This window comes from Pseudophryne corroboree, chromosome 2 (assembly GCF_028390025.1).
Source record: "Pseudophryne corroboree isolate aPseCor3 chromosome 2, aPseCor3.hap2, whole genome shotgun sequence".
NCBI lineage: Eukaryota > Metazoa > Chordata > Amphibia > Anura > Myobatrachidae > Pseudophryne > Pseudophryne corroboree.
Window position 1 is genome coordinate 344,953,653 of NC_086445.1, and position 14,200 is coordinate 344,967,852.

The 14,200-nt window shown below is 45.0% G+C and overlaps 1 protein-coding gene across 17 annotated transcripts in view; it reads left to right on the forward strand.

Moving 5' to 3' along the window:
- Positions 1–14,200, forward strand: part of MBNL2 (muscleblind like splicing regulator 2) — a 363,660-nt gene that overhangs the window by 183,136 nt on the left and 166,324 nt on the right. The gene's annotated exons all lie outside the window — the stretch shown is intronic.

A 14,200-nucleotide genomic window follows, 5' to 3' on the forward strand; every position in this document is an offset into this window, starting at 1 on the left:
GATTTGTGTATATATTGAATATTGCACTGGACGTAAACAGAATAAAGTTCCATACATTTATTTCACTATGTGTGACCACTTTATAAGGTCCATACCCAAGCTCCTAGCCTTCTTACATCCGTATTTATGACTACTGTAGTTGTAAACGAAGCTACAATAATTTCCCAGAAAATGTGCAAAGAAGGGTAGCATGCATACATTTTTCTTACTACTTCTTAGAATATGTATTTCAATTTCAAATTAAGGGGCTAATTTATCAATGAGTTTTATCATACACAATGGGGGAAATTCAAATGTTTGAAAAGTCGGTTGGGTGTCTGTTTTTTCCTGTTTATTAGATAGGAAAAAATAAACACCCAACTGACTTTTCAAACATTTGAAATCCCCCCAACGAGTTTTAGAACTCGTCGTGTATGACAAACGATGCTCCAGACAATCAGCCCCTAACTGTTATGTGTTTGAAAAATGACACTTGGGAGCTGATTGGCTGGAGTACCATTTTTCGTACGCAACGAGTTTTAAAAAACTTGTATATGATAAAACTCCTTGCTAAGTCAGCAGTGCAATGTTTCCCTATTTCAGTGATGCTGTTGTGTCTCTGGAAATGAAAATGTATTTCCCAGCATTGCTGACCTGGTTCACCTGAGAAACATCTTCAAAGTTTTTCTTGTTGTGACGTTGACTTCATCAAGCTTCTAATGACTTCTTGAAGTTACTTGTTACTACTTGGGTCTTTTTAATCTTTTAGTTTAGTTTAGAAATAACTTCTTAATTACTATCCTAAATTTAATGCTTGAAGCTTTAATATGTTTGAAGTTTAAATATATGTTTTTAGTTGGGCATATTGTAAACTTTTCAAATCATGTTACCAACATTGTAACAGATAATTTAACCTAACAAAATAGCTCACTGATATACGATATAGTACAGAGTTTTTCTTAACTTTGGTGTGGCTATCTGTGGTTAGCCCTTGATCTGTCAGTGGCCACAGAAGACCCAGCGGCCCAGCTCTGTATCATCTCTGGACTTTTATAAACAGATTTCTTTCAAAGTGCTTTTCTTTATACAGTACTTCTCATTCACATGAGGCAAGAGGTAGTAGATGAGGGGAGTACAGTGCTGGATCATTAGTGTATTTTTATTGAAAGATTGCCACACCGAAGAGAAGTAGTGTATTTTATCATGTCTTATTGATGGTCATTCAGAGTTGATCGCACGTAGCAACTTTTTGCTGCTCGTGCAGTCAACTAGACGCCGCCTATGGGGGAGTGTATTTTAGCATAGCATGGCTGAGATCGCTTGTGCAGCCCTGCTATGCTAAACAAGTTTCCTGCAAAACAAGACCATGGTCAGACCTACTTACCCTGTGTGACGGATCCAGCGACGAAGGTCCCGGGATTGACGTCAGACATCCACCCTACAAACGCCTGGACACGCCTGCGTTCAGATCTCCACGCCTGGAAAACGGTGAGTAGATGCCCCGGAACGCCTCCCCGCCACTGCGATCACTTTCAGCGCTGGCGGCGTCGCACGTGCACATTGCGGGCGCCGCACAGCCGCAGTCCCGACCCATTCGCACCGCAGCGAAGAACCGTTGCGTGCGAACAGGTCAGAATGACCCCCATTGAACGCCATCCAAAACTAAAATTCAGCCTCAGGGTGGAATTCTTAAAATCATGATTTTGCAACATTAAAACAACCACTTTGAAGAATAATTAATCTACATCTGCCAACATGTGTACCTTTTAAAAATCCATATTTCTCTATCGTCCTAAGTGGATGCTGGGGTTCCTGAAAGGACCATGGGGAATAGCGGCTCCGCAGGAGACAGGGCACAAAAAAGTAAAGCTTTTACCAGATCAGGTGGTGTGCACTGGCTCCTCCCCCTATGACCCTCCTCCAGACTCCAGTTAGATTTTGTGCCCGAACGAGAAGGGTGCAATCTAGGTGGCTCTCCTAAAGAGCTGCTTAGAGAAAGTTTAGCTTAGGTTTTTTACTTTACAGTGAGTCCTGCTGGCAACAGGATCACTGCAACGAGGGACTTAGGGGAGAAGTAGTGAACTCACCTGCGTGCAGAGTGGATTTGCTGCTTGGCTACTGGACACTAGCTCCAGAGGGACGATCACAGGTACAGCCTGGATGGTCACCGGAGCCGCGCCGCCGGCCCCCTTGCAGACGCTGAAGAGAGAAGAGGTCCAAAATCGGCGGCTGAAGACTCCTGAGTCTTCATAAAGGTAGCGCACAGCACTGCAGCTGTGCGCCATTTTCCTCTCAGCACACTTCACACAACAGTCACTGAGGGTGCAGAGCGCTGGGGGGGGCGCTCTGAGAGGCAAATAAAAACCTTATTAGAGGCAAAAAATACCTCACATATAGCCCACAGAGGCTATATGGAGATATTTAACCCCTGCCTAACTTCAAAAATAGCGGGAGACGAGGCCGCCGAAAAAGGGGCGGGGCCTATCTCCTCAGCACACAGCGCCATTTTCTCTCACAGAAAAGCTGGAGAGAAGGCTCCCAGGCTCTCCCCTGCACTGCACTACAGAAACAGGGTTAAAACAGAGAGGGGGGGCACTGATTTTGGCGATATTGTATATATATAAAAGATGCTATAAGGGAGAAACACTTATATAAGGTTGTCCCTATATAATTATAGCGTTTTTGGTGTGTGCTGGCAGACTCTCCCTCTGTCTCCCCAAAGGGCTAGTGGGTCCTGTCCTCTGTCAGAGCATTCCCGGTGTGTGTGCTGTGTGTCGGTACGTGTGTGTCGACATGTATGAGGACGATGTTGGTGAGGAGGCGGAGAAATTGCCTGTAATGGTGATGTCACTCTCTAGGGAGTCGACACCGGAATGGATGGCTTATTTAGAGAATTACGTGAGAATGTCAACACGCTGCAAGGTCGGTTGACGACATGAGACGGCCGACAATCTATTAGGACCGGTCCAGGCGTCTCAGAAACACCGTCAGGGGTTTTAAAAACGCCCATTTACCTCAGTCGGTCGACACAGACACAGACACGGACACTGAATACAGTGTCGACGGTGAATAAACAAACGTATTTCTCATTAGGGCCACACGTTAAGGGCAATGAAGGAGGTGTTACGTGTTTCTGATACTACAAGTACCACAAGAAAGGGTATTATGTGGGAGTGAAAAAACTACCTGTAGTTTTTCCTGAATCAGATAAAATAAAATGAAGTGTGTGATGATGCGTAGGGTTACCCCGATAGCAAATATTGGCGTTATACCCTTTCCCGCCAGAAATTAGGGTACGTTGGGAAACACCCCTTAGGGTGATAAGGCGCTCACACGCTTATCAAGTGGCGTTACCGTCTCCAGATACGGCCGCCCTCAAGGAGCCAGCTGATAGGAAGCTGGAAAAATATCCTAAAAAGTATATACACACATACGGTGGTTATACTGCGACCAGCGATCGCCATCAGCCTGGAGATGCAGTGCTGGGTTGGCTTGGTCGGATTCCCTGACTGAAAATATTTTATTCATGTAGAGCATTTAATAGGATGCATTCTATATATATGTATGTGAGATGCACAGAGGGATATTTGCTCTCTGGCATCAAGATAAGTGCGTTGTCCATATCTCCCAGAAGATGTCAGGGACACGACAGTGGTCAGGTGATACAGATCCCATACGGCAGATGGAAGTATTGCTGTATAAAGGGAAGGAGTTATTTGGGGGTCGGTCCATCGGACCTGGGGACCACAGCAACAGCTGGGAAATCCAACCTTTTTTACCCCAAGTTACATCTCAGCTAAAAAAGACACCGTCTTTTCAGCCTCAATCTTTCCTTTCCCATGAGGGCATGCAGGCAAAAGGCCAGTCATATCTGCCCAGACATAGAGGTAAGGGAAGTAGACTGCAGCAGGCAGCCCTTTCCCAGGAAAAGAAGCCCTCCACCGCGTCTGCCAAGTCCTCAGCATGACGCTGGGGCCGTGCAAGCGGACTCAAGGTGGGGGGGTAGTCTCAAGAGGCTCAGGGCGCAGTGGGATCACTCGCAAGTTGACCCCTAGATCGTACGAGTATTATCCCAGGGGTAAAGATTGGAGAGTCGAGACATCTTCTCCTCGCAGCTTCCTGAAGTCTGCTTTACCAACGGCTCCCTCCGACAGGGAGGCAGCATTGGAAACAATTCACAAGCTGTATATCCAGCAGGTGATAATCAAAGTACCCCTCCTACGACAAGGAAAAGGGTATTATTTTTCCACACTATATTGTGGTACTGAAGCCAGACGGCTTGGTGACACATAGTCTAAATCTAAAATGTTTTGAACACTTACATAAAAGGTTCAAATCGAGATAAAGTCACTCAGAGCAGTGATAGCGAAAGGGGACTATATGGTGTCCCTGGACATCAAGGATTACCTCCATGTCCAAAATTTGTCCTTCTCATCAAGGGTACCTCTGGTTCGTGGTACAGAACTGTCAATATCAGTTTCAGACGATGCCGTTTGAATTATCCACGGCACCCCGGGCCTTTTTACCAAGGTAATGGCCGAAAAGATGTTTCTTCAAAGAAAAAAGGCATCTAAATTATCCCTTACTTGCACGACCTAAAAAGGGCAAGTTCCAGAGAACAGTTGGAGGTCGGAAGAGCACTATCTAAAGTAGTTCTTCGACGGCACGACTGGATTCTAAATATTCCAAGAATCGCAGCTGTTTTCCGACGATACGTCTGCTGTTCCTAGGGATGATTCTGGACACGGTTCAGAAAAAGGTTTTTCTTCCCGAGGAAAAAGCCAAGGAGTTATCCGACCTGTCAGGAACCTCCTAAAACCAGGAAAGGTGTCTGTACATCAATGCACAAGAGTCCTGGGAAAAATGGTGGCTTTTTACGAAGCAATTCCATTCGGCAGATTCCATGCAAGAATTTTCCAAAGGGATCTGTTGGACAAATGGTCAGGGTCGCATCCTCAGATGCACCTGCGAATAACCCTGTCGCCAAGGACAAGGGTATATCTTCTGTGGTGGTTGCAAAAGGCTCATCTATTGGAGGGCCGCAGATTCGGCATACAGGATTTGATCCTGGTGACCACGGACGCCAGCCTGAGAGGTTGGGGAGCAGTCACACAAGGAAGAAACTTCCAGGGGGTATGGACGAACCTGGAAAAGTCTATTCACATAAACATTCTGGTACTAAGAGCAATCTAAAATGCTCTAAGCCAGGCGGAACCACTCCTGCAAGGAAAACCGGTGTTGATTCAGTCGGACAACATCACGGCGGTCGCCCATGTAAACAGACAGGGCGGCACAAGAAGCAGGAGTGCAATGGCAGAAGCTGCCAAGATTCTTCGCTGGGCGGAGAATCACGTAATAGCACTGTCAGCAGTGTTCTTCCCGGGCGTGGACAACTGGGAAGTAGACTTCCTCAGCAGACACGATATACACCCGGGAGAGGGGGGTCTTCATCCAGAAGTCTTCCACATGCTAATAAACTGTTGGGAAAGACCAATGGTAGACATGATGGCGTCTCGCCTCAACAAGAAACTGGACAAGTATTGCGCCAGGTCAAGAGATCCACAGGCAATAGCTGTGGACGCACTGGTAACACCTTGGGTGTACAAATCAGTATATGTGTTTCCTCCTCTGCCTCTCATACCAAAGGTATTGAAGATTATACGGTGAGGAGGAGTAAGAAATACTAGTGGCTCCGGATTGGCCAAGAAGGACTTGGTAACCGGAACTTCAAGAGTTGGTCACGGACGACCCGTGCCCTCTACTTCTGAGAAGGGACCTGCTACAACAGGGTCCCTGTCTCTTTCAAGACTTACCGCGGCTGCGTTTGACGGCATGGCGGTTGAACGCCAGATCCTAAAAGGGAAAGGCATTCCAGAAGAAGTCATTCCTACCTTGATTAAGGCAAGGAAGGAAGTCACCGCGAAACATTATCACCGCATTTGGCGAAAATATGTCGCGTGGTGCGAGGATCGGAGTGTTCCGACGGAGGAATTTCAACTGGGTCGTTTCCTACATTTCCTACAATCAGGATTGTCTAGGGGTCTCAAATTGAGATCTATTAAGGTTCAAATTTCGGCCCTGTCAATATTCTTCCAAAAAGAATTGGCCTCAGTTCCTGAGGTACAGACTTTTGTTAAAGGAGTACTGCATATACAGCCTCCTGTGGTGCCTCCGGTGGCACCGTGGGATCTAAATGTAGTTTTAGATTTCCTCAAATCCCATTGGTTTGAACCATTGAAAAAGGTGGATTTTAAATATCTCACATGGAAAGTGACTATGTTACTGGCCCTGGCTTCCGCCAGGAGAGTATCTGAATTGGCGGCTTTATCTTATAAAAGCCCTTATCTAATCTTCCATTCGGATAGGGCAGAACTGAGGACTCGTCCGCATTTTCTCCCTAAGGTGGTATCAGCGTTTCACCTGAACCAACCTATTGTGGTGCCTGCGGCCACTGGCGACTTGGAGGACTCCAAGTTGTTGGACGTTGTCAGAGCCTTAAAAATATACATTTCAAGGACGGCTGAAGTCAGAAAATCTGACTCGCTGTTGATACTATATGCACCCAACAAGTTGGGTGCCCCTGCTTCTAAGCAGACGATTGCTCGTTGGATTTGTAACACAATTCAACTTGCTCATTCTGTGGCAGGCCTGCCACAGCCTAAATCTGTTAAGGCCCATTCCACAAGGAAGGTGGGCTCATCTTGGGCGGCTGCCCGAGGGGTCTCGGCATTACAATTCTGCCGAGCAGCTACGTGGTCGGGGGAAAACACGTTTGTAAAATTCTACAAATTTGATACCCTGGCAAAAGAGGACTTGGAATTCTCTCATTCGGTGCTGCAGAGTCATCCGCACTCTCCCGCCCGTTTGGGAGCTTTGGTATAATCCCCATGGTCCTTTCAGGAACCCCAGCATCCACTTAGGACGATAGAGAAAATAAGAATTTACTTACCGATAATTCTATTTCTCGGAGTCCGTAGTGGATGCTGGGCGCCCATCCCAAGTGCGGATTATCTGCAATACTGTACATAGTTATTGTTAACAAATTCGGGTTATATTGTTAAGGAGCCATCTTTAAGAGGCTCTTTCTGTTATCATACTGTTAACTGGGTTTAGATCACAAGTTGTACGGTGTGATTGGTGTGGCTGGTATGAGTCTTACCCGGGATTCAAATTGCCTCCCTTATTGTGTACGCTCGTCCGGGCACAGTACCTAACTGGAGTCTGGAGGAGGGTCATAGGGGGAGGAGCCAGTGCACACCACCTGATCTGGTAAAAGCTTTACTTTTTTGTGCCCTGTCTCCTGCGGAGCCGCTATTCCCCATGGTCCTTTCAGGAACCCCAGCATCCACTACGGACTCCGAGAAATAGAATTATCGGTAAGTAAATTCTTATTTTTATTACATATATCTTTTTTATTTGAGATCGATACTGTTGCCGTTGTTTATTTTTATAACTGCAACATTAGAAATATAATTTTAGGGACACTTGTTGCTGGGAAGATGCATTTTTTATTAATTAAAGATGCATTATGGCTGTATATAAAGCACCATACAAGCTAATGTAATATCACCACTTATAATGGGGGGTTTTTTCCTTCCCTTTTTGTCTTCATTAAATCTTACAAGGACTTTTCACATCTATAACATAAAAGTTAACCCTCCTCCCTCTATCAGCACCACTATAGCTTTTTCAGATCTGCAAATTATGATCTCTCCGATTGCCAGAAGATCAGATTTATTACTGGATATGATAAATGGCTCTTAAGCCGGGTACACACTGGAGCGACGGGCATTCGTTCCGACATCAGAACGATACATGTCAGCCCAGATTGTGTGTACACACTTGAGCATCTATAGTGAAGGACAGATCATATTCTGTCCTCATTAGCATTCTACAGGATGCTAGCTATATCGCTTGGTTTGATGTGCAGCACAGCAAACCAGGGGCCGGATGTAATGAAGTCCCAGTTGGCAGGAGGGTGCGGGTTCCCGTCCGAACTCAGACATTTTAAAGAAAAAAAAAAAAGGTCTGAGTTTAGCCTAATAATATTAATTCAAAATAGGAGGCATGTCTACAATCCTGAAGAGAACGGTGATGACCATTTGGGGATCGTTATGCTGTGCGACTCCGAAAACTTTAAAAAGTGTGTTAAAAATTTGGATCCCTGCTGTTGGACAGTTTATACCAATCTTTTCACGAAATAATGGCGTTTCGTTTATCAGCTCTGGCCTGCTATAAGTACATATACTGTAAAAGGATTGTGTGTTTATATTGTTAGAGGTACTGAGAACACTTCCTGACTGACATTCCATCATCGTATGTCTTCCTGGAAGAAGAGGAACAGCTATTAGGGAAAGTAAGGAGCTGTGGTAATTACTGGTGACTTAAGTATGTGTGATCATGTGTACATGATTATGGCCTTGTATAATTAAATGTTGTGATCTATGTTAGTGAATGAGGCACAACTAGAGGATTTTTTTACTCGCTAAAAGAAGTCAGTTTGCCACTTTGGTGTTGGCAGAGCATCAAGTGAGACCTATGGGAATTTCCTTTTCTACCCAGAGAAGTGGAAAGAACTTACATTGTTTGAATGATGTCTGTTGGTAGGGTCATTGCAAAACCACACACATGCCATTGAGACACTTAATGCAAGACTATTAAATCAGTTTACAGCATGAAGTACAAATTGACATGATTCACACTATTCTATCATAGCTTTTAAACTAGCTGGCATTATGGCTATAGTGACATTATAAATAGGGTAACGTATTGTGACAGGAATCACACAGGGAAGAGTAAAATCCAAGATAAGCTTATTTTCAGACACAGGCAGTTACACAAGCAGGTGCAGGATTCACAGGTCAGTTCAGCAAAGCAGAGTTCACAGTCTTTAAAATGCACAAACACAAGTTCGTCAGTGGACCCTAAGGTCCAGGAAAGGGTCTAAAAAGACGGGACTGTCCCGCGAAAATCGGGACAGTTGGGAGGTATGTAACAGTAGCCACCCCATGGTCTATCACCTGGGCAGCTTGTCTAACATCAGGAGCCATGCTTGTACCTGAAACACTTCTAGCACGAACTGACAGATGCCTGCAGTAAGCTGCTTCACAACCATGCCTAACAGAAACCCCTGGCCTGTATTCTCTCTAGTCACAGTTCTGCAGTTCTAAACCCATGTCAGATTTTTGCTGTCTTTGTTATATAGTGTAGATAATATAATTCATACTATTCTGTTGTAGCATCTTAACTATCTAGTGTTATAGCTGTAGTGACATTATCAAGAGGGTAACGTTTATAGATTACATGATTCACACTATTCTGTTGTAGCCTCTAAACTACAGTAACTGGCTTCATGGCTATAGTGACAATTTAAACAGGGCAGTCTCATATTCTGAGGATACCGCTAAGTTGTAGAGGCGGGGAAACGCGTAAAACCACAAGTGAGCACCAGCTAGATACTTTATAAATGTTCCTGAGAAAACCTGCAGTATTTTGAAACACGATCCTTTGGAAATGGCTGCATTCTAGGACTGCACCAGCAGCCGGGAGGTACACCGCTGCTATTCTGCTACTGCTTTACTCTGAAACGATCATGGTAAATAAGAACTGTTATTAATAATACTTATACATACTGAATATTTCAAATTTTCCTGTCCAGGATAGGATAGTGCAATATTAATAAGTTAGTGGAAACTCATTAAGTTTTCCTTACTAACAACAACTAATTACTGTGACTAACAGACTGAATGCTATTCCACTAAAAACAAGTCATTATCCTCTTGTGCATGGACTTTTTGAGACATAACTAATGTGTTATGCTTTTTATATCTGAGTTTTATGATTCTGAGAAATATTTGTGTAATAATACCAGCCGGTGTTTTACTGTAATCATTTTTATCTGAGTATTAAATACTGATTACTAGCGCTTTCTTTTTCTTGTTTTCTTTGTTCTAAACTAACTGGTGTCATGGCTATAGGGCCTAATTCAGCATGAGTTGTAGTTTTGTGAAAAGCAGCAAAACCACAACTCTTTTCGCTAGCATGCGTGGGGCTGCCCAGCACAGGGTAAGGCCACCCCACACGCCAGGCCCTCCCCTCCCTCCCGCTAACATGAGTGTGAATCGCTATACAGCAATGCGCTCACATAATTAAGGTTGCCCCCTGCCTATGCAGCCTAACTGCAAGGGCATCCATCTTTTTGGTCACAGCGGCTGCATGTGACATCATGCAGCCGCCACGGGCCGCCCCACAAATGGTCCGGACACACCTGCGTTCTCTTGACCACATGCAATCTCAGTTTAAGACCTCGCGCATGCGCGTAAATCGGCAAATAGCGATTACTGCACTTCTATGGAGCTAGCTGAATTAGCCCCGTAGTGTGGGGCAAACGCAGGATTTTCATTGTGAGGGAGGGGGTTTCCATACATGTATGTATGTATGTATGTATGTATGTATGTATGTATATACCGTATATACTCGAGTATAAGCCGACTTTTTCAGCACTTTTTTTTTGTGCTGAAAAAGCCACCTCGGCTTATACTCGAGTCAGTCAGTGTGATAGGCAGAGCAGTCTGAAGGAGGGACACGGAGCGCACAGCGCGCGCCTCTCCTGTGTCCCTCCTGCATCTCCGGCGGCAGCGGCGGGTCTATTAAAGGAAGTACCCGTTCGTGACCTCTGATCACGAACTGGCACTTCCTTTAATAGACCCGCCGCGGCCGCCGGAGTTGCAGGAGGGACACAGGAGAGGTGCGCGCTGTGCGCTCCGTGTCCCTCCTTCAGAAGACAGTGCGGGATCGACGGAGGGGTAAGTAACAGGCACTGGGGGAGCATATTTGGCACTTGGGGAGGGGGCATATCTGGCAGCATGAGGGGGCATATCTGGCAGCATGAGGGAGCATATCTGGCAGCATGAGGGGCATATGTGGCAACATGAGGGCATATCTGGCACTGTGGGGCATATTTGGCAGCATGAGGGCATATCTGGCACTGTGGGGTATATTTGGCAGGATGAGGGCATATCTGGCACATCTGGCACTGTGGGGCATATTTGGCAGCATGAGGGCATATCTGGCACTGTGGGGCATATCTGGCAGTATGAGGGCATATCTGGCACTGAGGGCTGTGTACGGCTAGAGCTGCATTTCCCACCCTAGGCTTATACTCGAGTCAATAAGTTTTCCCAGGTTTTTGTGGTAGAATTAGGTGCCTCGGCTTATATTCGGGTCGACTTATACTCGAGTATATACGGTATGTATGTATACACATCATGCAAGTGTACTATATTATATAAATATATACACACTTCTGTACATATACATACACACAGCATGCATACTGTACGTACGTACACACACACACACACACACACACACACACACACACACACACACACAGCATACATACATACATACATACATACATACATACATACACACACACCAGACATCTATACATACATACACATTGAGCATACATACTGTACACACTGCAGACACACATACTTGCAGCATATAGACACACAACATACATGCAACATATACACACAAACACATACTGTACATAGCATGCATACAGCATATACACACAAACATTCCCCCCCCCCCCCCACTCAAACAAACATCACCCGGCCAGTATAATAACTAAGCCCCCGGCATATCACACACAAACACCGGCTCAGCTGCAGTCATTCATCGCCTCACCCAGCTGGCCAGCTCTGCCACAAAGCAGCATGGGAGAACTGCCTGGGAGGAGCTGCATGCTGTGCCTGCAGCTAGCTCCCCCTACACTCAGCCAGCCTGCCAGCAGGATGCATTTGTGTTTTGAATTGCATCCAACTCAAAATTAGGCCTGTCTAATTAGATGCTGTATAACGTAGCTTTGTGTGTAGTTCATACTTGCCTACCTGACCCACTCCATGAGGGAGAAAATGCTCTGTTCCTGGACTTTCCTGGTAATGTATGATTGCCATCACCTGTGGTGAAACACCTTTCTTATCAAATAACTAGCTCACCACAGGTGATGGCAATCATACATTACCAGGAAAGTCCAGGAACAGAGCATTTTCTCCCTCATGGAGAGGGTCAGGTAGGTAAGTATGGTGTAGTTGACAGCAGTATAAATAGCACATTTGCGATTTGAGTAAGCTGGAGGTACGCTAATCATGCATCTAAATAGTCTCTGTAGGGTTAGGCACTAGGGGGGTTATGGTTACGCACTCGGGGGAGTGTTAGGGTCAGGCAATAGGGAGGGTTAGCCATAGCTGCCACACACCGAGAGTTAGCCGTAGCAGACACTCCCGGAGGGTTAGCTATAGCTGCACCCACCAAGGATTAGGGTATGGTACAGTGACAGGATGCCCATGTCGGTCATGTGATCGTCAGCATCCCAACTGCTGATATTTCGTATGTTTTCCCCTAGTACTTCCCAGCTGTTTCCACACCATACATTGCCTAACACTTGTAAAGGAATAATTAACCATGTTTGTGAATTATATACATCAACCTTTATGGGCCTGTTATTTTTAGTAACTGGCCCAATCATTATAAGGGCCACCTTGTATTCAGCAAACTCAAAAAACTGAAAGGTGGCATTGATTGATTCCTGGAGCTCCTTCCTATGGAAAGGAGGTCCCCGATGATGAATAGGCCTTCATACACTGCCAGTACAAAAGGGGCCCCAAAAGTACAGTACTCCCAAGATCCATACAATGTCTCAGAAGAAATCAAGCACAGAGTACAATAATCCATCCCCCAACACCCACCCAAAAAGAATAATTCAAACATGATAAATATATGGTGAAAGCACACTTGCCTATGATAGGTGTGCAAACAGTATTGTAATAATCTTGGCAGCTGGTCCCTATCAATGGGCCTAATTCAGAGTTGATCGCAGCAGCTAATTTGTTAGCAGTTGGGCAAAACCATGGGGGTCATTCCGAGTTGTTCGCTCGCAAGGCGATTTTAGCAGAGTTGCTCACGCTAAGCCGCCGCCTACTGGGAGTGAATCTTAGCATCTTAAAATTGCGAACGAAGTATTCGCAATATTGCGATTACACACCTCGTAGCAGTTTCTGAGTAGCTTCAGACTTACTCGGCATCTGCGATCAGTTCAGTGCTTGTCGTCCCTGGTTTGACGTCACAAACACACCCAGCGTTCGCCCAGACACTCCTCCGTTTCTCCGGCCACTCCTGCGTTTTTTCCGGAAACGGTAGCGTTTTTTCCCACACGCCCATAAAACGGCCTGTTTCCGCCCAGTAACACCCATTTCCTGTCAATCACATTACGATCGCCAGACTGATGAAAAAGCCGTGAGTAAAATTCCTAAGTGCATAGCAAATTTACTTGGCGCAGTCGCAGTGCGAACATTGCGCATGCGCATTAAGCGGAAAATCGCTGCGATGCGAAGATTTTTACAGAGCGAACAACTCGGAATGACCCCCCATGTGCACTGCAGGGGGGGGGGAGACGACAGATATAACATGTGCAGTGAGAGTTAGATTTGGGTGGGGTGTGTTCAAACTGTAATTTAAATTGCAGTGTAAAAATAAAGCAGCCAGTATTTACCCTGCACAGAAACAAAATAACCCACCCAAATCTAACTCTCTCTGCTCATGTTATATCTGCCCAACTGCTAACACATTTGCTGCTGCGATCAACTCTGAATTACCCCCAATGTGTAGTAGTGTATCACTTCATTACATGGTTATGAGAGAAAACACATTTGCGTACTTTGTATACAGTAAAATAGGTGATAAAGATAAATAGGAAAAGTGCTTTCAGTGAACACTTGAATTTAAAGTTTACTGTGACGCTCTTAAATATTTTGCATCAACCACCAGGAATACAGTGTACATTGAAATGTATATTTTCATGAAGATGAGTGAGATAGTCATAGTGCTTTCTCCTTTAAAAGTTAAGAGGTCATGGGAAAATTCTTCCTTCTAAAACACTGATTAAATCACTGGACAAGACCTGGTAAAAGTAAAAAGATTTGTACTTACAATTTTACAGATGTTAAGTCATGTTATAAAAACACACAAATAGGATTTTGGTACACACTTACAGTAGCGCTCCGTATAACAACAATACCGTGAATAATATAAATTATAAGTTCTACTGTGATTCTAGAGGGGTTTTATTTCCCAAGAAGTCTTCTACTGATGAGGTATTTTCCAGCCGTCTCCGTCAGTTCAAATAATGTTCTTACACAGAGCATAGGAG